General features: G+C 42.1%; 1 protein-coding gene across 18 annotated transcripts in view; it reads left to right on the plus strand.

Annotated features, from left to right (window-relative positions):
* The window catches only part of GRM7 (glutamate metabotropic receptor 7), a 417,449-nt gene that overhangs the window by 56,835 nt on the left and 333,254 nt on the right, over positions 1-27,360 (plus strand). For 13 of the 18 annotated variants that reach the window (XM_080387562.1, XM_080387563.1, XM_080387555.1 and 10 more), the window contains one exon: positions 1,095-27,360. This exon is cut by the window's right edge and continues 9,722 nt beyond it. The gene's annotated coding sequence lies outside the window, so the exon portion shown is untranslated. The other 5 variants (XM_080387556.1, XM_080387572.1, XM_080387566.1 and 2 more) reach the window with 5 other exon arrangements.

The raw sequence follows: 27,360 nt of genomic DNA on the forward strand, positions 1-27,360 counted from the left end.
CCCCCTCCCCCCCGTTACATGAGTAGTTTGTTTCCTGACAATATTTGATTATCTTGGTCTATGGCTGGCTTTGATTTCACTGCTGATAAGTTTTCTGAGAGAATTAGATATTACTTAGATATACAAGCACTACTCTAACCAGGCGGTTCTGCCTCTGAAAAAGGAATGGGAACGTAATAGAGTTTTTTAGTGTTCTCTCTTCTAACTCTATTATATATTACTTATATAGTACCTAGCTGTGGGTAATATATTTCTTTTATTTCCTGGCAATTCTAAATTGCCTGAGGAAAAAAATAAAGCTTTGTTTAAAACAAAAGTGATTAAAAATTTTCATCCCAGAATCAGCAACATACTCAATTCACTTCACATTAGATATTTCATTTCAGTTGCTAAGTAATTTACTGGTTTTCTAACATAGAATAACATTCAAAATGAAATATTTAACACAAAGTATTTTGATGAGAAAGAACTGTTACTAAAGCACTAAAAAATTAAGACAACTTGCTGAAATTGATGGATAGTTGTGAAACGTTTAGATCAGCCCGAATCTATGTTTTTTCAAAAGGAAATTTGTTTAACAAACTTTTCTCCAGCTCAAGGTCAACCTCTGCCACATGTGAACGTTTTACATTCAGTCAGACTTGTACAGATTTATGTTTTTAAGCGAAGAAATTGATCCTCGCTGTCTGAACTCCCTAAAATGTCGTAACCCCCAAAAGCAGAGCCACCGGGTGCAGCCCCTGGAGGTGCTGGACAGGATTTCCCCGGGTGGCAGCGCAGTGGGTATGCTCTGCTGTTGCCGTATCCAAGGAGGGCTTGGAGATAATTAACAATCAGCTATATTACCTGTGCTGTCTGTATGGTAACTGCTATGATAACCACCAGAAGTATACGTATAGTGCTGGCGTATGGTGACAACCAAGCATTATCACTGTTTTCCCCTCCTGTATAGCCACAGTTTTTCTCATTTTTAATTTGTCATCAAAACATTCCTACCTCCCCCCCCCCCTTTTTTTTTTTTTTTTAATTTATTTATGGTAGGCTCCCTGGCTTTCTCTCCAGGTAGATTTGAACCTTATTTTCTCACTTTTCAGCTGAGCCTTCTCCCCATTGTGATGTAAATGAACATATTTGTACAACTTCATCTATCACAAGAGCTCTGTTGTTGTCTCTCAGCTGCCCAAAATTAAACCAATCCATTTTTGTTGGCTGTGGATCTTCATACAACGTGCCAGCGAGGAGACTGTTGAGGGGATGGGACATCCAACCTAGTGAATGTGATATTTTGAAAGAGCCATCATTAAAATTGCATCAGCTTCTGCTCTTATCTATTCATTGGGAGCTGGAACATGGTGGGAGCTGGAAGAAGAGGATGGAGGCTCTGGCCGTGCCGGGCGGCGCTAGCCTCCAAGCATGTTTCGCTTGGGGAGCTCCAGGCTGGAAGACGAGCGATTCATCCCCCCGCAGGCAGGTACCCCAAGGGGCAACATCCCCTGCACAGCCCCTTAGCCCCTGCCTGCCACCCGTAAGCACGCCTGACGCAAGGCAAAACAGAGAATACACGGCTGCCCTGGTTGAGCGAGATGAGTAGCTCCTGTAGAAGCATTGTTATGCTGTACTTTTTTTCTACGTGTTTTAGGCTAGCTGATGACCTTTTCAAAGGAATTAGTTTTCTTTTTTCTCAGTGCTTAGCTATTTTAATCCTTTCTTTACATTTCCTTTTAGAACCATTTCTATTATTTAAAGCCTGCCTCTGTGTGCCTTAATATGAGACTGATTTGATTTTATTTTATATCTGTGATATAAATCTTTGATCTTTATTTTAGCTTTGTCGGTAATGTAACCACTAAGGAAAATGCTAAAGATGTCTCTGATTTTCTGTCATTAAAACTGGGATCAGGTTTCTTATAGAATTCAGCATGAGATAATGCTTCTCCAGTCTAGTTCTCACATTTTAAGAATAAAAGTCAACAAAATGCCACTACAGATCTTTTTTTGGTGCTGTAAATCACATTTTGATGATTCTCCACTATTGGAAGAGCACTCCTTCAGCACTGCCAGGAAGCATCCCTTGTTGCTTCTAGCAAGAATTGTCATGGTGATGCATTCTGTTGACCACATTTTGAAACACAGATTGTTTCTAATTCTGTTTCTCTAATTTACTCTGGATACCGTAATCTCTCCCCGCGCCCCCCCCCCCTCCCCCTGCCCTGCACGCTTTTCTGAGATTTTTATTACATCTATATACACACATTAGTAGGATCTGCCCTCTCACCTTCACATATGCAAAGCGTGCTTGGCTGATATTTTTTTTGCTGGCTTGTTGCTATGCAGGTCCGTGCCGAGGCTGCACCCCCCAAATCGCGCCGTTCTTGGCCTCACTGGTTTGGCACCGCCGGCTCTGCCCGCTCCGCGTGTCGGCACCCAGCTGCCAAAAGCCTCCTCGCCCTCCGCTCCTGCACTGGAGAGGATCCCCAAGCGCTCTTCTTGCAGGAGGGTGCTGTCTCGCAGCTGCTATAGGAGATGTACTTCAGTTATTGAATTGCTCTCTGTGCATGCAGAAGAAGAATGGGAAAACCCGATGGGGCATCAAGTGCAGGCTCGTTACCAGCAAGCAGGCAGATGCCTTTCCATGGCTAATTGTGCCTCCACGGGAGAGGCCAGGCAGTGGCCTGAAAAGCACTTCGTTCTCAGAAAGGCTGGCAAGCTTATAACTGAGCTAAGAAGCTCCACGAAGAAATTAAATTTGGCAGTGCAAGTGCAGTACTTAGGTTAGTCTCAAGTAGTCTTGAGATATAAAAACGTTTCTGTGGGAGTTCTTGGCTGAGTGTGAAGGCTGAGAGAAGAGTCCAGCTTGCAGTGTGGAGTGGAGCTGCTTTATTTATTTCATCATTGTATTAATGGTTTTAAGAAGAAGGCTTGGCCTAAATTCATGGCTGTGTTTATTGTTTTTTCGTGCAAGGACCAGAGACAGGTTTCCCTGTGGTACTGGTCCAGTTTGAGCTGGTAAGGCAGCCTGGGAGCTCCCTCCATTCCTGTGTATGAGGTGCAAAAAAAGTATCATATGCATAGGGGACCTGGGTGCACTGGGTGCATGGGGTGTGCTGGGTATTAAAGCAACGCAACTCATGTTGATACTTCTGCATGCCTGCAGAGACCTAGAGTTGCCACGAGCCTGGCTCAGCCCCAGAGCAGGATGGAACATTTCTCCCCCGTCTGATGGCTGCCCTGCATGCCCGGGACATGCTCGACACGTTCAGACAGCTTCGACATGGTTGCTGAACCTGCTCCTGCTCAGAGGCCTTGATCTTCAGCCTGCTGGTGGGTGTCCATCCCTCCCAACTGCTTTTTTCTGAAAATGTTTTGCTTTTTAGAAGTAATTAAGTAGTTTTGGGGTCAAAGAGTGAGAAGGGCAGTTTCTGTAGGGCCTGGCAGTTAAGGGGATCTGGTTTGATGGCCACTGTCCAAGGCTGTGTATGAGGCTGGCTGGCTGCTAATGCACAGTGCAGAGACCTTGGGGAAGACATGGAGACGACTGTGCCCTGTTCCCTTTGTGGCTGTCCCCTGCACCCTTTGCAGCTGTCCCCTGGATGCTTTGCACCTGTGGAAGTGGGAGGTCTGCATGTAAAATGCTGCAGCAAAACAGTCAGAAGAGGAGAAATCCCATGAATCCAAACCTCTCCCACCTCCAGACAGTCTTATTTCCAAAATACGGGGGGTGGGGGGGTGTAATTTTTTTTTTTTTTTAAAGGTTAGGTAAATCCAGACTTCAGGAAAGAGCTCACAGGTGTGACCATGGAGGGTCGTGGGCTGGGCTGAGACTCGGGTACCCAGCTGTGCAGGCACACCGCTGGGGATGGTGAAGAGGGAAATGAGTCTCCAGGAGAGAGGGGCCGTTTGGGCACCTTCCCATGGGCTCTGCTCTGCTTTTTAGCATCTGTGACTTAACACAGCTGATGGAGGGGCGTGCCATTTTCAGCCACGGACAGAAATAATAATACACCTTGGAAGCATTTCTGCATATTTCTCATAAAATTAGCTTTATTTCTGGAGAGAGATTGTTACTTTTTATCTTCCTAATCTCCAAAAGTGAAGCTGCCTAGTGTGAGTTTTTCAAATAATAAACCCAAGTATATTTTGCATATGTTTTCTTCTATTGTTCAAAAAATATAAATTGAATTTATGGAATGCTGTTTGTTTTGACATAGTTTCACAGAGGCCATTCCAAAGGAATGAAAATCCTTCAAGGGGAAGAGGAAGGTGGTGAAAGCTCCTTCTTCCCACATGCCATGGACAAAGGTGTCCTGGCCCAGAGATCTGCAGGAGACAAACCCCGAAGAGTTGGAAAGGCTGAGCTCCACCTGTATGCCAGCCACATGACAGGTTAACTGCCACGCTTTTATTTAAACGTAAATATTTTCTAGGTTTAAAGAGAAATCAGAGATTATGTGGGGGCACCAAGGCTTGGAAGACATCTCAACAGAAACTCAGCTCTGAACCCTTGTCCCAAGGGTGAGGAAGGAGTGTGGGACATGAGGAGCAAGGCCCCAGGATACAGAGGGAAACATGCCTGATTTCAGCAAAAATGAGGATTGGTAAGAGGTGGTAATTTCATTTAGTTTATGCAAATTTCATCCAGTTTTTTAAAAAGTTACATAAAGGACACTTTGGCATTGTCTTGAAAGGAATGTAAATGAACATATCCTTAATGCGCAGCCTTGTTTGCTGGCAGAGACAAGTCCAGGAGAGCTGTATCTCCCACTGAACTCCTAGAGTGACAGCAGTGCTGGAACAAAGTTTTACAATTTTATGGTATTGCAGAAACAAAGTTGTCTAGTTGGGGATCTAATGATTCTGTGGCTATGTTTTCTATTTTTCACATCTCAGTGAATGCTATGCCTTCATGCAAGACTACACGTAATGTTAGGAGAAAAACAATGGTGCCAAACACCCCAGAGATGTCAGTGTACATGTTAAGAGCATAAGCACTTTGAAATAAGTCAGTGTATCGTTTCTATGAAGCGATGCCAATATTCTCTGTTGGATAATGAAGGAACTGTGTGTGTGCTTGTGCAGAAAAAATGAAATTCCAGCTTGCATGTATATAGAGAGAGGAGGTAGGACTGGGTGCCTCAGTGTCATGGTAACAAGGCAAGGCACGCGGTATATAAATAACTGAACATCATAGTCCTCACTTTCTTCTGGGATGTGCTGCTTACAACTTTGTAATGACCTCAGTCAAAAACTAGGCTGAATGCCAGCATTTCTCATCACAAAAAGGACATTCTTCTGGCAGCTAGCATTTGTAAAGTGAGTTAATGGGAGAGCTTTGTTCATTAAAGAGGAGAGGTAAAAAATGCATGCAGAAGATTGCTTCTAATTTATGATTATCCACGATCTTCTACTACCTTTCATCGCTACCATCAAATATTTAAAAACACCTTAAATCAGATATTGTTAATGGTGGGTAATTGCATTTCATGGGATCCCTGCCCAGGCTTCTCCCTGGGTCCTTCTGCAGCTGTGCCCAGCTGTGTCCCAGCCCCCGGGCCGCTCGCCATCCCTGGCCAGCATCACGTTTAGAAACGGGGAATGTAAAGGGTCGCTGAGCCAAGGCAGAGCGCTGCGGGGTGTGAGGGGGTGTCACTGACATGTCTTCGGGGACCAATCCTGGCTGTCACAAGAGAAAACGTGACATTGCAGCCCTGACAGCCACGACTGTGCTGCCAGCCAGGGCCCACTCTGATCTGATAGGAACGGGGCTGGGCGAAAGTGTCTGAAAACAAAAAATTAAGTGAAAATTAAATTCCCTCTAAGTGCTGGGTTTTGAACCTCGAAGCTCTTTTCTCCATACTCTGCTGCTGACAATTGCTAGCCAAATAACAGCATTAGATACTCATTTAAAACCTGATCAATAAACTTTCTTTGTGGTTAAGATCATTCTGAATTTAAATTCTTTTCATGTGGCATGCATTTGGACAATTTGTGGACATGAAAACTTTTTAGCAACAGTGACTTAAGTTGAAAATAATATTGAAATATTTGAACAGTTGAATAATTGTCATTATTTTGTACACCTAGTTTTTTTCTCTGACTTCATATTCTGTCCTTTTTGCAGAAAAGGTTGTACATATATTATTTTTTTCTTTTTTTTTCTATTTTTATATTCGAAGAAATTAAAGTATTTTGCTGAAACAAGAATGTTTTGTGGCCAGAAACATGTACCATTGGTGAACCATGAGATCTTTGTGGCCAATGTAACCACTCACATCCACAAAAACTCTGCCATGGTTTTAGTTATATTCTTCATTCAGTGTCAGAGTATGTTTAGATTTTATGTTAGACCCTTGAAAAAATGGTTTTATGGCGAGTCTTAGCACATCCAGAAAGTCATCTGGGATCCGTGCTCCAGCGATGCAGTCCTCTGCTCTGGCACGCCAGCAAGGCCAGTGGTATCTTGGCCTTGTTTTCCCCTATTTTCACACCTTCTTCAGATTAGAGCTGAAGGAAGCAATCTAAGCAAAACCAGATTGCCTTGAAAGTCATGGCTTTTCTTGTCTCCAAATTCTCCACAATCTATTTTTAAAGTTTTTTAAATTTAGTTTGAAACCATTTGTTAGAAAGAAGAGATGTTTTAGGAATCCCCTGTAGACACTCAACAAGGAAGCTTTTCACATGTTCAGATTTTACATCTGCATTGTGTTTTATTGGTTTCACCACTCGCTGCTTTTCCCTGTGGAGTCCTAAAAAACATGTGCTATGCTCCACTTGGCCCTTGTTTCAAGGCTTGGATTTTCCTGTCGGTATTTTCACATTATGAAGGAACTGATGGAAAAACCTGTATATTTTGATTGTCTTAAAGAGGATCAATATGAGGCTTATTAGCAGATATTTAGCACTAGTTATCTCCTATGAGGTTCAGAGATCTTTTTTATTTGATTGATGTTTCTATTAGTAAAAAAGAAATAATCGTATTTGAGATGTAACTATGCAGAAGTGTGAAGAACTAATTCACACTGTGATAAAATAGTTATGTAAATGAGATGGGGAGGGATCATTTATCTGAAAGATTACTTGGGAATAGCATGAATCACCAGTATCAGATAATGAAGCCTTATTCCTGCACTGGAAAAGCAGTGCTGTGGCCCCTAATATCTGAACACAGAGAAGGGGATTTACCAGCTTCCGGAGGGGTTTGTACATCTGCAATAAATAAACATCACAAATATTATTTTGTAGTTAGATTTGCTGTTGTGCAGCATGGGCAAATTATTGGGTTTGCTAGCAAACCTTGCTGTGCTGTAAAGGTCAGAACAACAGAAAAAAGTCAGAAATTTTGCACTTCATTTAAAAGAATATAAATATAAACAGTGGTTTTTAAAATAGAACTTAATACATGTAATATGCAACGAGTAAATTAGTAACCGTGAGACTTATACAAATTTTTACAGGTGCACTGATAAGTCTGTTTTGTAAGAAAGTTATATTTGGAGTCCATAAACACGTCCTCCAGGATTATGGAAAAGATTGTGGGTGAGATTGCCCGCTTCTGCACCACGCTGCTTTCCGAGAGGTCACTGCTGTGTGCCCTGGGCGTGCTCAGCTGCTCCTGTGGCTGCGGCTCGTCCCCTTGCCTGGTGCTGTCCTGGCATCCTTCCCTCACTTCCCGGCCTGCCGTGGGAGGGTTGGACGGGAGATTTGACCGTTGTTCTCCAATTATTACCTGGACTCACAAATTAGAGAGGTAAAAGCGTGTCCTTTCCCAGACTGCAGCACAGAAGCGATGCCAACAGAATTTTTCCAGGTTTCCCATCCCCTTGTTATCCCTGACAGAAGGAGTTCACGGAGCAGAATGTCCTCGGTCCAAATGCAGTAAGAGCAGGATGGAACAGAATATAAACAGTCATTTAACACATACCATTTAATACATACATTATAAAAAGTATTTTAGTCAGACGACAGGAGAAACAAAACATTAATTCCCAACATAAAGGCGGTGATCAGAAGTCTATATGGATGACGGTGTATTTATCTTCTCAAGGGACTCGGTGCATGCTTGGCTGTGACTAAAGACCAGGGAAAAAGAAGCAGCAAGCCCTGGGAGGTGTTGGAGCAGGTAATCACATAAATGCACTGCTGTGCTAATCCGGCTCAATTTGTAAGCTGGAGAGGACCTCAGTGAAGGTTAAGACATAAAACTGCAGGTGAGGAGGAGGGCGTTTGTGCACCTCGGCAGGAGAAGCAGGTACAGCCTGGCTGGGGTGGTTTCCCAACCTTTCAGACCTGGAGCTGCATCTTCAGAGCTGCGAATCGGTGGCTGGTGGGGAACGAGGAGGTGTAACATGCTCTGCGTGGTGGCTCTCCAGCAAGGCTGCGCCACCTTACTGCTGCTGCGGCTGAGATTATTTCCCAGCCCCTGCCATGGGGTATCTCAGGAACCACAGAGCAAACCTCCAGGAGAGTTCTTCATCTCCAGGCTCGGGACCATCGCAGCTGTGTCACGACAGGTGTCAGGGGAAGCCATGTGCAGGAGGGGAGAGCCCACACTATGCACAGGCACAGAACTTGTGAGAGATGGTCGCTTTGGTACGAGCAGCATGGGAGTCAGTAGCATCTGTAGGACAACCATGTGAGTACTCCAGAAGACATTGTGTTGGAAAATGCGGGAAGCAAGATTCAAATTGCCAGTGAAATCTGAAAACCTAATTTAAATGGTATATTTTGTGGAAATGATATTCCTGGGACACAAGACTTGCCTTCCTGCATGTAAGCTCTGAGTTTTAGCAAGTGCGCTTTGAAAAGAAGAGTTTTCAATAATGAATTATAGGAATAATGTGCAGACAGAGAAGCTCTTTTAGGGGTGGGTGCGTGGGTGGGTGTGTGTGTACACAGCAATTTGAGACTGAGCCTTGATCACATGGAGAACTTGTCCTAAGGTAAAGTGTTACCCTGAGCCATCCTATGACAGCAGAAGCCATGCTATTGTTACCCTGTCAGATAGAATCATTAAAAAAAATATATATGTAATTTTTCAGCTTTCTTTTAACTTTAATTGCAGTATAGGCAGGCGTCAGCAACTGTTTAAGAGTACAAAACCCAGCATTTGTTTAAGAAAAGGGGACAGCTGTATAGGTATAGTTTTGTAGTCATTATCTGTACAGACCCTTAAAAACTATGACGAAGATTGGTAGAAGGAAAGGAAGAGCATGTGAACAAAACCTGAGCTCATCTAAAATATCAATGGAAACTCTGGTGTTTAACATGTTTTCCCTGTGGTGTTGCCTGGTTTTGAAGGGTGCGTTATCCAGGCCAAGTGAACATGTCCCTTTAGACTTCCACACCTAACTGAACAAAAATTGGATGGAAAAAGGCTTGGAGTCTGATCTTGTTTTCATATTAGCCCATCCATCTCTTCTCACAAGACAAAGCAAAACTCACTTCAGTTTTTTGATGACAAGGGCAGAAGCCCTGAGATGCTGGTGAGGACCAGCATGTCTCTTCCCTGCAGTGGGGAGGGAAGCTGCCCTTCTCCAGCTGGAGGGTCTGCGCTGCTTCCATCGCTCCAGCAGCACAGAAGCTGATTCTGCGAGAGGAGCCTGTGGTCGGAGCGATAGCTGCAGCTAAGGAGTCCTGCAGCGTTGATCCTGCCACGTGGCTGCGGGTTCTGGAAACCACCAAACGTAGTAAAACTTCCCTGCCCCCTCAGGCCATTAGGAAATACCCTCGTACAGGTGTAACATATGTAAACACCAAGGGACAGGCAGTAATTTGTAACAAGATATGTAAAGAGTGATGGAATATGCAGCAATGACACAGCCAAAGCATGCAGTGCCTTATTCAGTAATTCATTAAATATCTGCCCTAGAGCAGCACTGCTGTATATCCTTCATAGAGACTTAAACACAAGATTAGATTGCAGTTTTCTGTTATTTTTAAGCAAAGAAAACTTAATTTCATATTATTATAGCAAAATAATTGGTTTAATTAGTTAAACCTTTCCAACTGTATAGAGAAGGAAATTGCATGATGTTTCATTTCATACCATGCCATGTTGTTACAAGTTTGAGTGCTGAGAAGAGACTCCTCAGAGATTGTTTTTTTGACTTCAATGCAAAAATGTTTTTTCATGTCAACAAACTCTGCACTGAAGAGTAAGTCTCCCTAGCAAGTAGTTGTGTTGGCTCTGATTTACACTGCAGACTGCTGCTTCTGTAAAACAAGGAAGATGATATAAATTGGAGGTAATAGGATAGAATGCAGAATGAAAGATTATGGATGTTATTTAGCACCCTGAACCTGCAAGACTAATGAGTTTGTTTGTGCATCTTCTGCAAAATTCTCATCTGACTTTTGACTGGGAGAGCTGTTACGACACTTGTGCAATAAAAAGCACAGAGGTGCTTGACCTTTAGGACCCTGTAATACATTTTAGCGTGGCTAAAAAGAGGGCTAAAATGTGCTCCTTTGTAGGCTGGGAGAATTTGTCCTAAGACCTGAGAGACTTGCATGGGAGGCCTACCATAGCCTTTTCTTTTTCCACTATATAAATAGAATCCAAGATGAAGCTGTTAAATTATAGGCAGGTATACATTCTTCAGGTTTTGGTTTGGTTTTTGTTGTTTTTTTCAAACGTAGACAAAGTTTAATGTCTGAACTTTCAGGTATCCTCCAAAATTTAGACTTTAAGTAAAATTGTGATGACATCTCTGGAGAAACCTGTCTTTCCCTGAGTTAAACACTATAAATGCCCTGAACGCTCAGCCCCAGCAAACACAACCTCCTCTTTGCTCCCACCCACTGCCTCCCCGCTCCAGCCCTGGCGCACACCAGCAGACCCCTCCCCATGCATAGTTCTGTGCTGGAATCCCTGCATGGCACTGTGCATAATGAGGTGAAATAAACATGCTAGCTCCAGCAATAATGCTTGGAACGGGGTCTATTTGGCATCTTATTTGCCCATAAAATAAGAAAAGGCATTAGTAGTTCTGCCCCCTTCTTTTTCTTCCCTTCACCCCAACACAGGGACACTATTTTTTCCTGAAACTGAGGGTTTCTGCTAGGGTCACACTTCTTCATGCAGTGCTGCTTTGGACATTCTCTTCAGGGTGACGATAGCAGATAACCTACAGCAGCATAAGGCTTCTTAGGAGCCAGTACCTCAGCATTTAGTCTCAGATCCTGGCAAGTTTGTACAGTTCCCTCTGAAGCCCATGATGCTGGCCACCATCATCCTGCAGAAAGCAATCCAATATGTTTCTTCCTACACTTGTGGGTTTGGTTGTCTGGTTTCCTGATCCTGTGCTCACAGCCTGAAATTCCTCCAGAAGCAATCTATCACAGATTCCCTTATAGAAAACAGGCCCAAACCAGTCATTTGGAATTGCAATGCAGGATTAATTTAAACAAAATCCTTGGGAACTGGCAAGAAAGCGAGAGACATTGCCTCTCCTTTCAGTTTAACGAACAATAAGCTGGTAAAGCTCTTCTAATTTATATGATGTCAAAGTGTGTGTAGTATTCTCCACATGAGCCTCATAAAGGTAATTCCTAGGAAGATAAGTTGTTCATCAAGTGTTGTCAGAGAGAAGGGAGGAAAAATGTTCGTTTAGCATCATTTCATTGGATTCTTGCAGCGAAATAGAAATGTGTGCATGATAATAACAATTCCCCCCAAAATGATAACACAGGACAAGCTGAGATGGAGGTACTGTTCTGAAACATCTTTGTTAGTCTCGTGCAGGGAGCAGGGAGAGGGTGAGGTACTGAGATTGGGTGGACAAGTAGTGAGACTGGAGGGGCATGCAGGGAGCAGGGGCGTGCAGAAGTGGCTGGGGGCAGGGCTGTGGTTAGTTGGTGTCATGCTCCTTCCTTCAGCCCCATCAGAGCACACAGCACTCGGGTGTATTAAACACCAGCAGTTAATCAGTAAGTAAATTATCCTCTGGGGTTTCAAAAGTGCAAAGGGTTTTAGAATGCTGCTGCTTCGCATGAGTATTTGGGAAAGCACCGGGGCATTGCCTCCAAAGCTGCCTTTGGGCAGAGGCACACACCCTGCCTGCACATGGGCACTCTGCGAGGAGTTCTGCTGCTCTCCTTTGGGCAGGTGGGTTCTTTTTAATGTTTTGCTTTGAGGTTAAAATGTATTTTTATGACTATGTTAGAGAATGAAGGAATTTCACATAGCAAAGATTTATTTCCTGAAGAAATTGTTCAAGTAAAAGGTGACATCCCATTATCACCATAGAGCACAGTAACTGCACAAAGCCCTGGGTGATCCATCGGTTCAGCGCCCTTCTTGGGCAAGCATGGATTTTATGTATGCTTTATGCGGAGAAAAAAAACCCCAAACACCCAAAAGGCTAAAAGCAGGTGAGTTTTGCGGAAGGCCATCAAGAAAATCAATGGCTGTATCATGATTAAAACCTAAAGTCAATTTACAGCTCCTGCCCAACAACCAGACTTTGCTGCCTGCCCCATCTGTATTAGGACATCTCCCTCCGACTGCATGAGCACTGGAAAGATGTCTTATTACTTTCAGCCATAGAGGGCTTGCTGATAACTTTCTCTTCTTCAGTTCTATTATTTATGGCAAACAGCATATTCTACTGTAAAACCAAACATAAAAACAAAGGTGGTGCGTGACCCAGCTTAAGATGTTTTGCAAATACAGATGAGGTAAGAAAACCCACAAAAGCTTTTGAGGTCTCCTGATTTTTCCCCTTTTAATCTATCTGCCATAAAATATCATAGGAGACAGGATGTACTGCAATCTCAGGGGTAATGCTGATGTGGTTTTTTGTGAAATCTCTGACATACCAGCAGTAAATTCAGGTGGTGTGGTCATCCTGGAATAAAGCAGGATTTTACCAGCCTGCATATTGTATGTGGCATTTGAGAAACGCTATCTTCTGTGCTGGGAAATGCTGCAAAGCACTGCAAGTGGCCAGGTGCTGTGCTCAAGGGGATGAATAACCAAAATACCTTGTGTTATAGGAGATGGAGTCTATCCAAAGCAAAGCAGGGAAATCACTGCTGGTGCACATCTCCTGCCAATCTGAATCAAAGCTGAAATAAAACTGGCAGAAACATCATGTAGAAAGTTGTTGGTTTGTTTTTTTACAAAAGCCCACTCTCTGATGAGTGTAAAAACATAGAAAACCTGTTTTTCTTGTTGTCTTTAACTGTTAATGATATCTGTTGTGCTGCTTCTAAACGTGCATGTGATATCTTTTCCAAATGATGGGTGCAATATGATCTGGATCACATGCATAATTATGCGATACCGACAGGGGTGCAGCACTGTTTTCCTGCAGAAATCTGCTTTTGCCTTTGCTGTTCATTTTTTTCCTAGCAGAATTTTACAACGGTGCAGCATACTTGAAGCTACAGAGGGTGGTTTGGGAGACTAAATATGGTTACAGCCTTGTAGGGAGGGATAGTAGGGTCACGCATCCCACCTGACCAAGACAGCTCAGAACAAGTCAGAAATGTATTTTCTTCACTTGTCACCAAACAGCCAGTTGTTGACAACTGTGAGCACCCTCCCAGCGTGGGGGTAAGCCGAGGGGGTGTCCCACAGCAGCAGTGGAGCAAGTCTGAGCGTCGGATTTTATTGTTTTAAAATATGTGATATTGTCTTCTTGTGCACAAAGAGATCTGGCTTTAGAGTGCTGCACCTGATGTTAAAGGGACTCAGCCTGCACTAGCTGTATTTCTTCAGTTCTCATTTGGCAATAGAAAGTATAAATTGAATTATAACAATTTCATTCTCAAAAGAGTGCATACACCCTTTTACTTAATTTAACTTATAGACTTCATTTCATATATGAACTGCATGGTCTGATCCCTCTCCAATTCATACTTTCTTGTCTAGCGGGTTTTATTAATTGCAACCCCTTCAGCTGTTGTCTGGTTTAGCTAACAGAGGACAATTCAGCATGAAGAAAATTAGTTTTCCTATTTCACATGTTTTCAGTTTTGCTTTTTTGTTTCTTCTTGAAGTTTCTAAATGAATTCTAAAAAATAGCTGTAACAATATGGAAATAGAGAAAGACAGAAGTAAACATTGATCTTTACAGTGTAATAATTTATAGTACCAACTTATTAAGTGGCATGACATGAGCAGTTCACCATCCATTTGTCATGTGTTGATAGTTTGATACCTGAATTTTTAACATCACTGCTTGCTTTGGCATAATAAAGGGCCTGCCAACATTCCCATTAAAACCACAAGATTTTAGGAGTTTCTGCTTTGGCTATAAATATCAGTGTTTGTAATCTCTGATTGTTATGCAGTATAGCAATCTATGAATTACTTATTCAAGCAACTATAAAAAAAAATAAGACTTTGATGTTTTTGAACTCCGGGAGGACATCTTCCTCCTTCCAGAAAAAAAAGGGCTTATGGATACTTTTCATTATGTCCACCATAAAAAGTTTACAAACTAAGAGACAGTTCCTGAACTAAAATAAATCAGTTTAATTCCACAGATGGCAAGAAGGAGACAGCGATTTACATTAAAAGGTTCTGATGAGAGTTGTCTTCAGCTGTAGTTTGCTGGCATAATAGCTTCAGGCTAATCACACATACTTCCAGTAGCTAAAGTGTGGTTATAGGCAGGGAAATGAATGTACAAAAATAGCATTTGAGCTTCCATGTTTGCTCTCAACAGCCCCATCTCAAGGACTCCCCAGTCCATTTTGGTCAGCGCAGAGGTCACATTGGAGTCCGGTGACTGCAAGTCTTTCAACTGGGCTGCAGATAATAACGTCAGGTCGAATTATTTCTGCTTCTCACATCACTTTCTTCAGATTTAAAAAGTGCTATGAAGCAGAATAAAACCCCTGACATTCCCTAGCCGTCTGACTTCACCGTGCCGTCCATAAGAAGCCTAGGTTGTCAGTGGGACAATACATAAACGTGTTTCAAATAGTTATGATTGATGTCCGGGTTCTCTGTTCTCGCTTTTCCTAGTGCAATCCTCTTCAAATAAGGTGCATGTTAGTATCGCTAAATGTGGTTGGTTTAGGTACCAATTTTTTTGAAAGCTTCAACTTTTGCAGCCTATCACTGGGACGCAGTCCCATGAGCTGTGTGCTTGTCTTTAGGTGCCCATGCGCTGTGTGGCGTGGGCGTCCTTACCGCAGCATGGGCATCCTTACCGCTCCGTGGGCATCTTTACCACAGCGTGGGCATCCTTACCAGTGCATGCTGTGCTCAGGGGAGCGGGAGGGGCAAGGGGTCTTCTCACCAAATGTTTTCTCAGGAGTCTTAATCTACAGTTTGTTTTCATGGAAATACCTATGGAAGAAAACATACTTGCTGTTTCCTTAGGCAACCTACAGCATCGTCATTAACAAGGTGCAAGGAAGGTCCCTTACTCGCCGTGGTAGCTACTCAGTGCGTTGGCTCCTCATGGCCTGGGTGCTTGGAGTCCCAGCTAGGAGGAGCAGGCATGGGTACAGAGTAGGCACGGAGCTCTCATACAGAGATATTACTAGGCACCTAGGCTGCTTTAGAGTGCACTCTGTTCCTAAAATGCTTTTCAACTTCTTAGCCTGAAACCTATGTCCTCAGTTCCATTCTGTCTGGAAAATATGTAACTACTTCTAATGACCGAAGGCTCTGAAATGGCTTCACCTTCTGGTTTTTCTGGTTCAAGAACCCATAAAATGAGAGACATGGAAAACAGAAATTGTAGATAATGGGATAATAGTGTAAAATCAGTGAACAGGCATCCTAAATTCTATTTATTTTCACAGTTTCTAAGGAACCGAAATAAAAAGGGATTTTGATTATGTCTGTCTTATCTTAGGTTGGAGGGATTTACTGTACCATCTATAGGTCATTACACATTTTTGTTGTGACATTTGATTCCTATATTGATACTTTGTTACTGTAGATCACTTAGAATTTAAAAACAAATTATAGTTTGTTGGTTTTTCAGTAACTGGATCATTTAAAAGCTCCATTTTTAGTAAGAAATAATGACTCTATCTAGAGACTATTTACAATGTTCTTGAGGTATCTATTGAATATCTCGACATAATAGATAAATCAGTAGCAGACTCAAAATTAGTTCTGCACTGTTATATATTACAATATGTTCTATGTTATGGTGCATGTTATACATCCCTTGTACACTTGCACGTTCGATATGGAGGAAGCGACAGAGTCTGTTTTCAAAGCTGTTCCTAACATATGATCATTCTTACCCCCTGAAAATCTGCCAGGATTTGTCTTTGAAGTACAAAGTTGGTTTATTTGTTGTTTGCAAATGGTCTCTGATAGGCTGAGGGTGATAGTTTTTATGGTGTTTTAATTTTGGTGCTGTAAATGCATTATTTATATATCCAAAAGTAATTAGGAGAGAGGTGGTTGTTCATCTGAATTTTAAACTGAGTAAACTGACCTAATTCCTGTCAAAAATAATTAGGATAAAAACTGCACTCCCTAAGAAAGTCTTTCAAGATGGAAAACAGGGCGCAGGAGTGTGGGTGCTGGAGCTGCTGCGGGCGAGCCGCGCTGCACAGCTGGGTAGCTGTGACCCACGCCGCCGGCTGGTGCCAAAACAGTATTTGCTCTGTGATGGTAGAATCACTAACCTGTTTTCTCCATTAACTAAAACTTGCCTTTTTAGTCCAATCAGCTAACTTCATGCATTCCCAAATTAACCAGGTCCTCACCGGGATTAATGGGAACCTTTCCATTACAACATGCGTTTGCTGTAATGCGTCACTGCAGCCGGCGCCACTGCGAGTCCCCTTGTCCTGCTGGCCTTGCTGGTAATCACGAACACATCTCCTGTAACCACTGGCCAGATTCATCTACCCAAGGAAAGGACTTCACAGCCTTTGGAACAGCAGTGAACTGATCAGGTAGTGGTGGCTGGTTTTTTTTCCATAACTATGAGTATTCACTAAAACTTTCCCTGAAAGAATGTATAGCAAACAGCATCTGTGTCTGCTTCAGAAAACAGTTTTGTTTTAAGCTGAAATTAATAAACTCATCTCTTCATTTGAGCAGATCTATAGGGTTAATTCAAGTCAGCTGACTTTGTGAGGAATGCACAAGAGCTTCTTTGCTTTTACTGTTAGAGAACATCAGTTGCGTTATGTTGTAAGGGGAGAAAAAAGAGAGAAAAGCAACAGCAGTGAGGAGAACGGATGGACTGTCACTGGTGTGACGGCAAATACCAGCATGCCAGGCTCTTCTGTCTCCATTAACCACCAGCATTATGTAATATTTTATCTTCTTTGGCCTTGGACCTTGTTGTTCAGAATAACATATAATAATAAAGGAGCATTTTGAGTGATTTTGTTAGAAATACATCAGACTGTCTAACAGTCTGGTGGCATCAATAATTCCCTATTAAGCCCTCTACACCCATTATGGTTTGTGCTTTTACTTTTTTTTCTAAGTTAGTTTCCAGGCAACCAGTAAGAACTGAATTACATTAAGCTATTAATTCAGGATTGCACGCCAGCTCCGGGTTCTGCAGCTGATTTGTTCCTCTCGCATACAAGTTTCCTCATAAAATACCCTTTTATTGGTTTAATCTTCAGTGGTACCCAGTCCAGAGAATTGATTTTAAAATGGCAGTGCCTGTACTTGCTTTTTGGCTCTTGTTTGGTTTTTAATGCTTGCTGGTGGAGTTTATTTTTGATGTGTAATGAAGCAGAGGTCTGTGAGGAAGGGTTGGTGTTAGCCACCATAAATACATACTGCTATCTACCAGTGTATTCTTCAACACTGCATAATATACTGGCTCATATTAAGATCTGAAGAAGATTCTTGTGATTGATTTCCTCATGGAGTGCAAATTGGAAGATTGGTTATTAAGAAAATCTAACTTGTAGGAGCTCTCTTTATCTAGTGCAGAAGTGTGCTGTCCTCCCTCAGCTGCTATCGCAACCCCCAAAAAATTTAGAAATCTCGTGCACAGCCCTGTGATATGGGATGCGGGATGTGGGATGCTATGGCCTGCTGGGCAGCATGGCACGAGCAGCCCTGAGCACTTACGCTGGCCATCAACTGCAAATTCTCCTCTAGCCTGTTGTTGAAGAGAATTAGAAAATAGAGAGGTTTGTCTGTATGTGTAGTCGGGAAAAAATAAAATGAGGGAAACCCTTTCAATGACAGAAAGCTTAATATCAGAACCAGAGTATCATTTTTGTAATTTGAACACAAACAGGCCGATATTATGGCAAAGATTCCTTCCTTTTAAGGGAACACATGGATTAAGAATGCAGTTTAATAATTAATACTTACATGGAAAGTGAAAGTACATCAATAATGCGAAAATAAAGAAGCAGCAGTAATGAGATGTAAGCACCCCTACAGTGACATAAAAATCTTTGCAGATACTAAAAAAGACTAATTTCAGTGTTATGCTCCATTGTTAAATGAACGTTGTGCTGGTGGAGGGAACTAGACTTGCGGTTTGATACTGAACTTCTCTGTTCATTCCCCAAAGAAGCTCAGAGAGGCTGAGCTCACCAGCTTTCCTCCCAGGCTCAGCTGAAAGGAGGTATCTAGAAGTGGGATACAAATTTTGGGATGAAATTGGAGTTGTCTGTAATGATTATGATTTATGATTTATGATACCTGACCTGTATGCTGTATTGAGCTATCGTGTATTTTATCTAACAGGTCAGAAAGGTCATTATCCACTCCACAACCTATATTCACTAAGGCCAGACTTCTGCCATCCAGGGATTTGTACTATCTTTGTTTTTGCTCAGCCTTTGTATTGGTGTCAGGGAGTTGTGGAGGTCTGGGGCACTTGAGAAGTTGTGCTGGTGACTTTTGTTGAAGCTACAATTAGAATAATAGATCTTAATTAAAAGAATTTGTCTTTATCCACTGTCAAAAAATAACAAAAAATTATAATAAATAAATGTGATATTGTATAAGACGGAAAACAAAGCACCAAGACAAAGGCTATTCCAGACAAAGATGCCATGGCTTTTGTAAAATAGTTGACTTAGGATGGAATTGTAAAAAGAGTGGTTTTCTTTAAAAAAATAATTACTTAAATACTGAACTACAGTTTTGAGCTGTTTCCAACTGCTGTTTTTTAGAGATTTGTGATATGAGTCTGAATCATAGAGGTGACAAATTCAGACCACAAAAGATAACCATGTCTCCATAAAACTTCACTTGAAAAACAAAATAATTAAATGCCTGCTGTTTATAAGCAGAGCATGTAATATATGTTCTTCCCTGTTGTAAGAAGCCATAAGAAATTGTACAGCTAAAAAGGCTTTTTATGCCTCATCGGTTACTCAGATCTCTTGGAACAATTACAGTCACTGGGCTAAGTGTTTCCCCCTTCACATTTATCACTTGAATGCAGAGTGTGTTGCCATCCTGAGGGTCTGCGGTTCTGCCAGCAGGTCCAGAAAACCCTGTGGTCAACATGCTGAATCTAATCATATTCTCCATTTCTGGGACATACTTTATTAAACATTTTCATCACTTTCAACTGTACATTCATACCTCAACAGATTTATATCTGTAATCAGGAGGATTGTTATTTACCAGCAGAGATAAAGCTAGTGAAATACACCTTTCAGCAACATAATTCAAATGTCATGAGTTATTACCATTTCCAGATTAATAGTACAGTTATTTCTTTTGCTACAGGTTAGGAACGGGTCTCTTCTCAGAAACCTTTGGAAATTGTTCAGAAATACTGGGCAACAACTATTTGTGATTGTCCAGCTAAAGAAAATCAGATGTATATGAAAGAAAGTGATTCCTCTCCAAGATTTATGTTCAGCAATTGGATATTTTTATTTAACAAAGTCTCTAACAGATGGTGTTTCTAAATTTTGAATATTAGGGCTGGTTTTGAAAGAGTCCTCCACACAGTCTGATGTATTGCAGATGAGATTTTGCATTTAAGCTATAGTTAAGAGCTAATCGTGCTGCCACTCCTGGTTGCCCTAAGGCACCGGCTCCCAGCGCTGAAGCCACAGCACAGGTGGCTGCACGGTGCCACCCCCCATGTCTGCAGGCACAGCCACTGAGCGTGCTGCCCCCGGCTAGCGGGTCCTGTCGATGACACCTGGAAGGGGCAGGTGGTTTAAAAAATTAGTCACTTATTGTGTGTGCTCTGCAGAAGGTACCTTCATGTTTCATAGCCGTTTCTTAGTCATGAGACTGTTTTACCGTTGATTATGGGAACGTCTGTGCTCACACCACTGCCTTTATCAGCCAATTTCCTAATCCCATGGAAAGAAACTCATTAATTTGAGAAGCTGTGTTTTCCGTAAATCCACGTTGCCCTGGCATTAAGATGCAGACAGTGGGGATGCCAACCAAGTCTAATCAACAGCCTCACTGTTCCCTAGGGCTGAGAAACTGGAACCAACCTGCTTTTCACCAAACCCAGTGCCACAGGTGCCGTCGTGGCGTGGCCAGCGGACCAGGTATCGTCCCTTTGCCCAGCTGCCTGTGCCTTCGTTGCTCCAGCGGGAAGGCAGGGTCTTCTGATGGTGAGAGACTTCCCCCTCTCTCTCCTATGCTTGTTCAAAGCCGATTTATGCTCATTTGTTCACTGGTCGCTCTTGCAGAGCTGTTCAGACTCTTTGGTCTGCTTTGGTAAACGCCCTCTTAGCCTTTGGAAGTGGTGGTGAGACATTTTCTTTCTTTCATTCCTGCAAACCTGTCTCAGTATAAGAGACGTGTTCTTAATTATTCAGTCATTTCATGAATATGAAACATGTATGGACTGCATTTTCATGGTTTAATCTATTTTCTCCTTAAGCAGTAGAAGATGGTGGGGGGTTTTGACATGGAAACACGAGCAATCTAGATTAAGGGCAACTTTGTGCATGTAATTCAAAAGAGTAGCTTTGGGGAAACGTCAGCTAGGGGAAGAGAAAGAAGAGAAATTTGAATTCAATTGGATTTTAGTAACTTCAGATTGGTTTTGAATCATATTTACAAGCTTTTCTATTTCTTTTATGTTTGCAAGTTTTATTGCTATGGTTCTAAGTGTCTTGGAGCTATGTGAATTAGTGGATATGTTATTATTGAACAGCAGATGAGCTGTGTTAGCAAGGAACGAGATCGTTCCCCAGAGTCCTACACAGGAAAGCTATGGAAAACCTGGAACTGAACCCAGGTCACAGGAGACACATTAGAACAGCCCCAAAACATACAATGTTATGGGCCAGGAACCACCAACAGGAAACTCAACTCAAGTTTTAAAACTCAATTAGCATGAAGTACGCTGATGGAAATAGGTACGTTTTAGGCAAAATGCTCCCTGCCTCTCCCGGAGACCCAGGAGCTTTGCAGCTTTCTCTCTATTGCTTCCAGGGGTGTCGGAATGTGAGAATTTTATGCAGTTTCAGATTGCGAATGAAAGTGAGAAATCATTTAACACCCAGAGCTCCAGTGGAAGTGTCAGCAGGAGCTGGATTGATGGAAATGCCCCAAATTGATGGTGGTTTTAGGGAGGTGGTTTGTGTTGCTGGTTGTAACCTTTCTGTGAATGCTTTTCTAAGGATGTTTTTCAGGAGAAGGCAAAGACTTCTTGCAGAGTAAACCAAATAGGAAATTAGGGATCTTGAATAAGAACTGCACTTGTAAAACAAAAAATATGATGTGGCATGGTAAAAATAGGACTGTTGTCCTGAAGTCTTTAGATCTGACATCAGAAGTATACTTTGGGGATTAATCATCAAATTATTTTGTCAGAGCAATTTGATTCAAGTATCTTTTTGCTTATATTGAAGACTTAAATTATATGGCCACTCATTGTCAATTAAATAATTTAAATAATGCAGCTGCTAAAGTTGCCTGGTTTGGCTCTTGGCTCTCCAGCACCCAGCCTTTCGCTGGACAGTATCTACCTCGTGGTCCTGTTTCTCCACCTCAGCCATGCCATCTGGACGCTTCCCCACTGCAGGTGTGAGAGGGTGCAGTGGCTTCCTCTGTCTGTAAATACACAGAATCTGGCCCACGGGGGACTTTAATCTCCTCCAAACACCAGCCCCGCACTCCCATGTGCATTCAAGGCCTGGAGCACTCCCAGTGCACGGCAGGGGCAGCTGTGCCCACCAAAATGCCCAGGTAAAGGCACTGACATGAGACTTGAGGTCCTGCTGATGAACCCAACGTGGAGGACCCAGACACCAAAGGCAAAGATAGAGGTGGAACAGGTTTGTTTCCCGCAAAGATTGTACTCATGGCCATTTTTGCCTTCTCCTGATTTTTAGACTGTGTTCCTTAGATGTGAAAAATACCATAATTGTATTGGTATAAAAATGGAAAATGAGCTCCAAAATACTTTGATCTGGAGAATTCAAGCTTAGGTCTAGTGGGAATTAAGCAGGAGAAATTTCAAGTAATTTATTTTTGAGGTACCTTCATAACTTTTGCTTCATAAAAACAGGGCATGATATAAAATGATAGTAAAATTTCATATTTTTAAAATGGACATTCTCCTTTCTGGCAATAAAAAGTAAAGATAATTTGCTCCATTTCAAAAGGATTGTAAGTAGTTACTGTGATTTCAAATTATGTAGCTCTAATGTTCGACACATCTTAATCTTGCCAACTATAAAACATTCCTTTGATGGCAAGTTGATGATCTATGAGGTTGAATCAGAGTTCATGTTTAGAATTAATGCCTTGGTTAAAAAGAAAAAAAAAAATCATGCAAACTCACGTGGTTTCCTACCAGCTAGAGAGGCCAGTCGGCACCTCGCCTGCCTGGTCACAGCTGTGGTGAAAGCTTTGCCCTTTGGAAATCCAGGCAGCTGGGAGCTGCCTCTGTTGCTGTGGGACTTCCTTACGTAATATACTTACCACTGAAATACCGAAGTGTAAATGTAAAAGTTAAGAAGAAAATACAAGAAGAAAGACAAGAGGGTTTTTTGCCTCCTTAAGTGCTTCAGTGGATTTGCCCGTCTTTCACTTGTTCCTCTTTTCTTCAAAATCCCATTTTTTCTTTTTGTTCCTCAAAAAGCATGAAAAGGACAGTTGCTAATGACGTAAACAACCAGAAAAATTAATGGGTTTTGTCCAGGATACTGATTTTTCTTCACGTTTGTGGCAGAGCTAGAATTGGAGTCCACACTGAGTGTCCAGCCAGCACTGGTTCACCATCATCAGCTGTCTCTGCAATTCAATTAACCTTCTGAAATTAACATACATTACATTGCTCTTTTAATTTAATTTTCTGTTCCTCTAAACTGAATTGCCTTTAATAGAAACCTTATAAAAAGAAGATTTATTTTTGTCTACTAATGCCAATCCTGAGCCAACTTTTATAAGTTTTAAAATTTGCAATTTGATTTAGCCAGGGTTATACCCTCAGTTTGGAGAAAGCAGAGCAGGAATATAAGAAAACCTCTGAACTTATAGATAATGCAGAACACTATCAAGGTAGGTAATTAAAGAAAAAAACCTCGCCTATTTTAATACAAAAATAAATTGTGGGGAAAATAGTACTGCTGCATGAACATTTCATTTCCCAGTAGTAAAAGCTTATTTATATCTGGGTCAAGAGAAAAAAAAAAAGGTTGCTAAAATTAAGCAACACTTCAAAGTTTGGATTTATTACATGTGAGTGAGGTTCAGTAAGAAATACTGAATGGTATATGGTGCAAATGACATTTTCTTAATGGGATGGTGAGTTTGTGTTTCATTTTTTTTCTTAAATATTTACAAGAAAATTAACTCCTGTGTTTTGGTCCTGTCAATATCAACATCAGTTTTTCATCTTTCATTAGAAGGAATAATGTGCATAAATATTTGCTGAATTGAATCCATCACCCTCAGGTCAGATATACAGAGGGACTGGACAGGGATGTTGTCACTGAAAAGCAGCGCTGGTACTCGAACTGCAGCGAGCAGAAGCTCCACATTGTGTGTTTCTAACAGAACTAAATGAGGGGAAAAGAGACTTTTTCTGCTGGAACACTTCAGAAGTCTGAGCAAGAGTCGTTCTATTCAACTCAGGTGAAGTGTCCCAACGTATCTCCTGATAGTTCCTTTCGGGCTGATGTGGGTCTTGATTCGCCTTGTATCTGTCTTGGCTTTGGTGATAATGTGCTATCGAGGGATCTTGTTACTGTATTGTACGTGCTGTGTCCCCGGCTGGGATTGCTTAGCTTTATAGTTGTAATTTCATATCCATGGAAGTTTGTGAAAAATCTCTTTTTTGTTGTGAAAAATTTTTGCAAGCCCTCATTTAAATAACAGATAATTAACTATATACTGCAGCAAAGCTCAGCATCCCTTCCTAAACATGTTGTGTGTACATTTCATAAAAATTCCTTACTTGAAGACTTCAAAATCCCAGAGTATAATCTGCATCTAAATTTGGGGTTTGGATTTCGTTGGTCTATGAGCTGTAGCTTCCCAAGTATCATTCATCCATAGATGGCATGTGTCAATATTGCAGCTTTTCAAAGAAATTCAGTATTTCTCATCTGATGGTAAGCAGTGAGGGCAATGTGGAGGGATATTCCAAAGCCCCTGTGTGCCCCAATTCCCTTCTTCTGGAATGGTTCTATACGCTTTCTTAATCAGAAATTCCATCATATTTTGTACCATCCATGTTTGTGTGGAAGCCCTCAAAAACCTCAGCTCCAATTTTTTTCCCTTCTCAAAGCTGTCTTGTGAATAACAAAGCCCACATTGTTCTTGTGTGTTCTTCTGAATTTATTTAATGTCATCTTACAGAAAAAAGAAAAAAATGCAGCTTCTCTCACTTAGCACCCTTTGGGACAGCAACCACAGATGAAGAGCAAGCAATCAACATGTCAGGATAAAATTAGATTGCCACATAGTACAAGGTTTGATCCAATATCTATATCAGATTTGGTTTTCAGCTGTGCATATCACAATAAAATAATACTTGCTGAAGTTCTTCGACATGAAGCAGTCCTAAAAGCATGCAATGCTTTTCATCTGTGTAAAAGCTGGGAAAAGTGGGGTGACAAAATTAGGTATTTTACATTATTACCTCAATATTTAATGGTAGTTATAAATAAGAAATTGATGCAAGAGTTAGCACTTGTGTTTCTTTGCCTCAGAGTGGGATCATGTACATATTTGATAGAGGACAGTGATGGACTTACGGGCAGTGCATGCAGCAGCAGCCTCCTGGAGCCTGGGGGTGTATTTCATACCAAAATTTCCCAACTGTCTCTGTTCGCCATACTCTGCTTTTCACTGGGGTGTGGTTTTGAAGTGAGGGAAAGAATATATTTATTTTCATTAAATGACATGGGAGATGAGCTCCAGCAGCATCCCTGCCACCACCTACTGTCATCCAGTCCAGAGCAAAGCCAGCCCAAAGCAAAACCCCTGCACCAGGTGCAGCTGGGTGCTGGGTCCTCACCAGGACCTTCACTCTGCAGACCCGGTCCTGCTTGCCAGCGTGGCCGCAGTCCTTACAGACAGCCTCGGTGAAGCCAGGGGCTGCCCAGCATCTGGATTGCAGCTTGCACATAAAACAGCTACATTTTGACATCATTTTTTCAACAAAATGCCCTAATAATTTCAGGAAATAACAACATTTGCTTCCATTTAAATGTTAAAAATATAATGAAAATATTTTAAATGTTCCTTCAAAAACATTTGGTTTGGGTCAGTACAAAGTCTTTTGGTTAACCTGAAGCATCTAACAAAACTGAATTGCCAGCAAGTTGGAAAATGAGAGCTCCATGCAGACAAAACTGGCTCAGTCCATGCCGTATTAAATAAGAGCCTTTTTCGAACTGTTTGTACATGTCCCATTGGGTTTCTGGTCAGAGTCATCTGAAGTTTGGCCAGGACTTCAGTGAGGGTATTGAGCCAGTGCCCACGTTTAACTCCAGGGCGTTGCAATTGGTACCGAGTCAAATCTTCAGCCATTGCATTGCTGATAGCAGTAAAGCCATTGATCTGAACTAATTGAGGATAAAATCCATTTTCTCTTAGCCATAAAAATATTGATGTGCACACACAGTCTTTTCGTAACAGTTGTGGCCCAGTTAATCTCCTTTTTAAGGAATTTAACCTGGTTCTGCTTGTACAGCTGTAGGATTCGTATTATGAAACTGCAAGGATGTCCTCTGTCCTTGCATTATTTAATTCTTCAGACCTGCTTTCACTGCTCTGTCAATAAATGGTCCAATCTTTTAAACTAATGAGTTTTCATCAACCTCAGTGGAAGTCGATCAGCTTCGAGACTGTCAGCCCACCCAGCTGTCCTCATCAGTACTTCATCTAAAAGTAGTTCACCTACTTTCACGCACCAGCCCGGCACCTTGGAGCGCATCGTTTGAAGCTGTGTCACTCGGATCTCATTAAAGCAGCCATGTGCTCCTGCTGCTCTGGACAGAGAGGGTTTTAATAAAGAAATCTTGGGTTTTATTCTGCAGTAACTCCAAGTTATTTTGGGTTCCTTCCTATGGCCATTCAGATCAAGCAACTGGTCTACAAAGCTCTTATTAGCCCAGGATTTCTTGAGAGAGGAAATTTAACACTGCATTTTCCAAATCCCTAAATGAGGTTTGAAAAATCGTATTTCCATAATGACAATAACAAAGCATCCTAAACAAAAATATATTACTGGAGAAGCTCAGAGGTGATCAAGATGTTTCCAGTCACTGCAAAATACCTTTTTTTCTGTGGAAAACACAGTGAGTCTTGAAGAGGGAGCACTATGAAACTGCCAGGCTGTAACCCGGGATGCAGAAATCTCAGTATCTGAGGATCAGTTATGAGCACAGCCTGGAGCACATCTTGATTTTGCTGAAAAGTGCTTCCAAATGGCTTTCACAGACAATTGAGAGGACACAGCAGAGGAAGAAGAGGCAAGAACTGGGAAAAAGTCTTCTGCACAGCAGGTAGACCCTGATCTAAACCCCGTGGCCCCAGACCACTCTCCCACCCATGGAAGCACTCTGGGGAGGCTTTGCCCTGCACTGGCTTCCCCTGGGGCAGGGCAGCCCCCCCACCAGCCTCATGGTAGTGCCCAGGGCCAGGATGGGTGGGCTTGGGGCAACCTGGTCCGGTGGAAAGTGCCCCTGCCTATGGCAGGGGGCTGGACCTAGGTGATCTTGAAGGTCCCTTCCGACCCAAACTGTGATTCTACAGCTCTTCCATGGCCCCGTATGGTGAGGTTAGACTGAACAAGACCCACAGCAAGGACCCAGCCCCCTCTGTGCCCCAGCAAACTGCAGCTGGGTGGGCTGGGGCCAGCGGGTGATGCAGCATGGCAGAGCACGACCCAGCTGCTGGCTTCCCTGGCGATTTACACCAGGATCTAGTGGCCCATAGGGTGAATATTGAGAGGTGAAGCTAAGGAGAAGATTCACTTTAGAAGTGAGTATAATAGGGCATAAAAG

This window comes from Falco punctatus, assembly GCF_963210335.1.
Source record: "Falco punctatus genome assembly, chromosome: 4".
NCBI lineage: Eukaryota > Metazoa > Chordata > Aves > Falconiformes > Falconidae > Falco > Falco punctatus.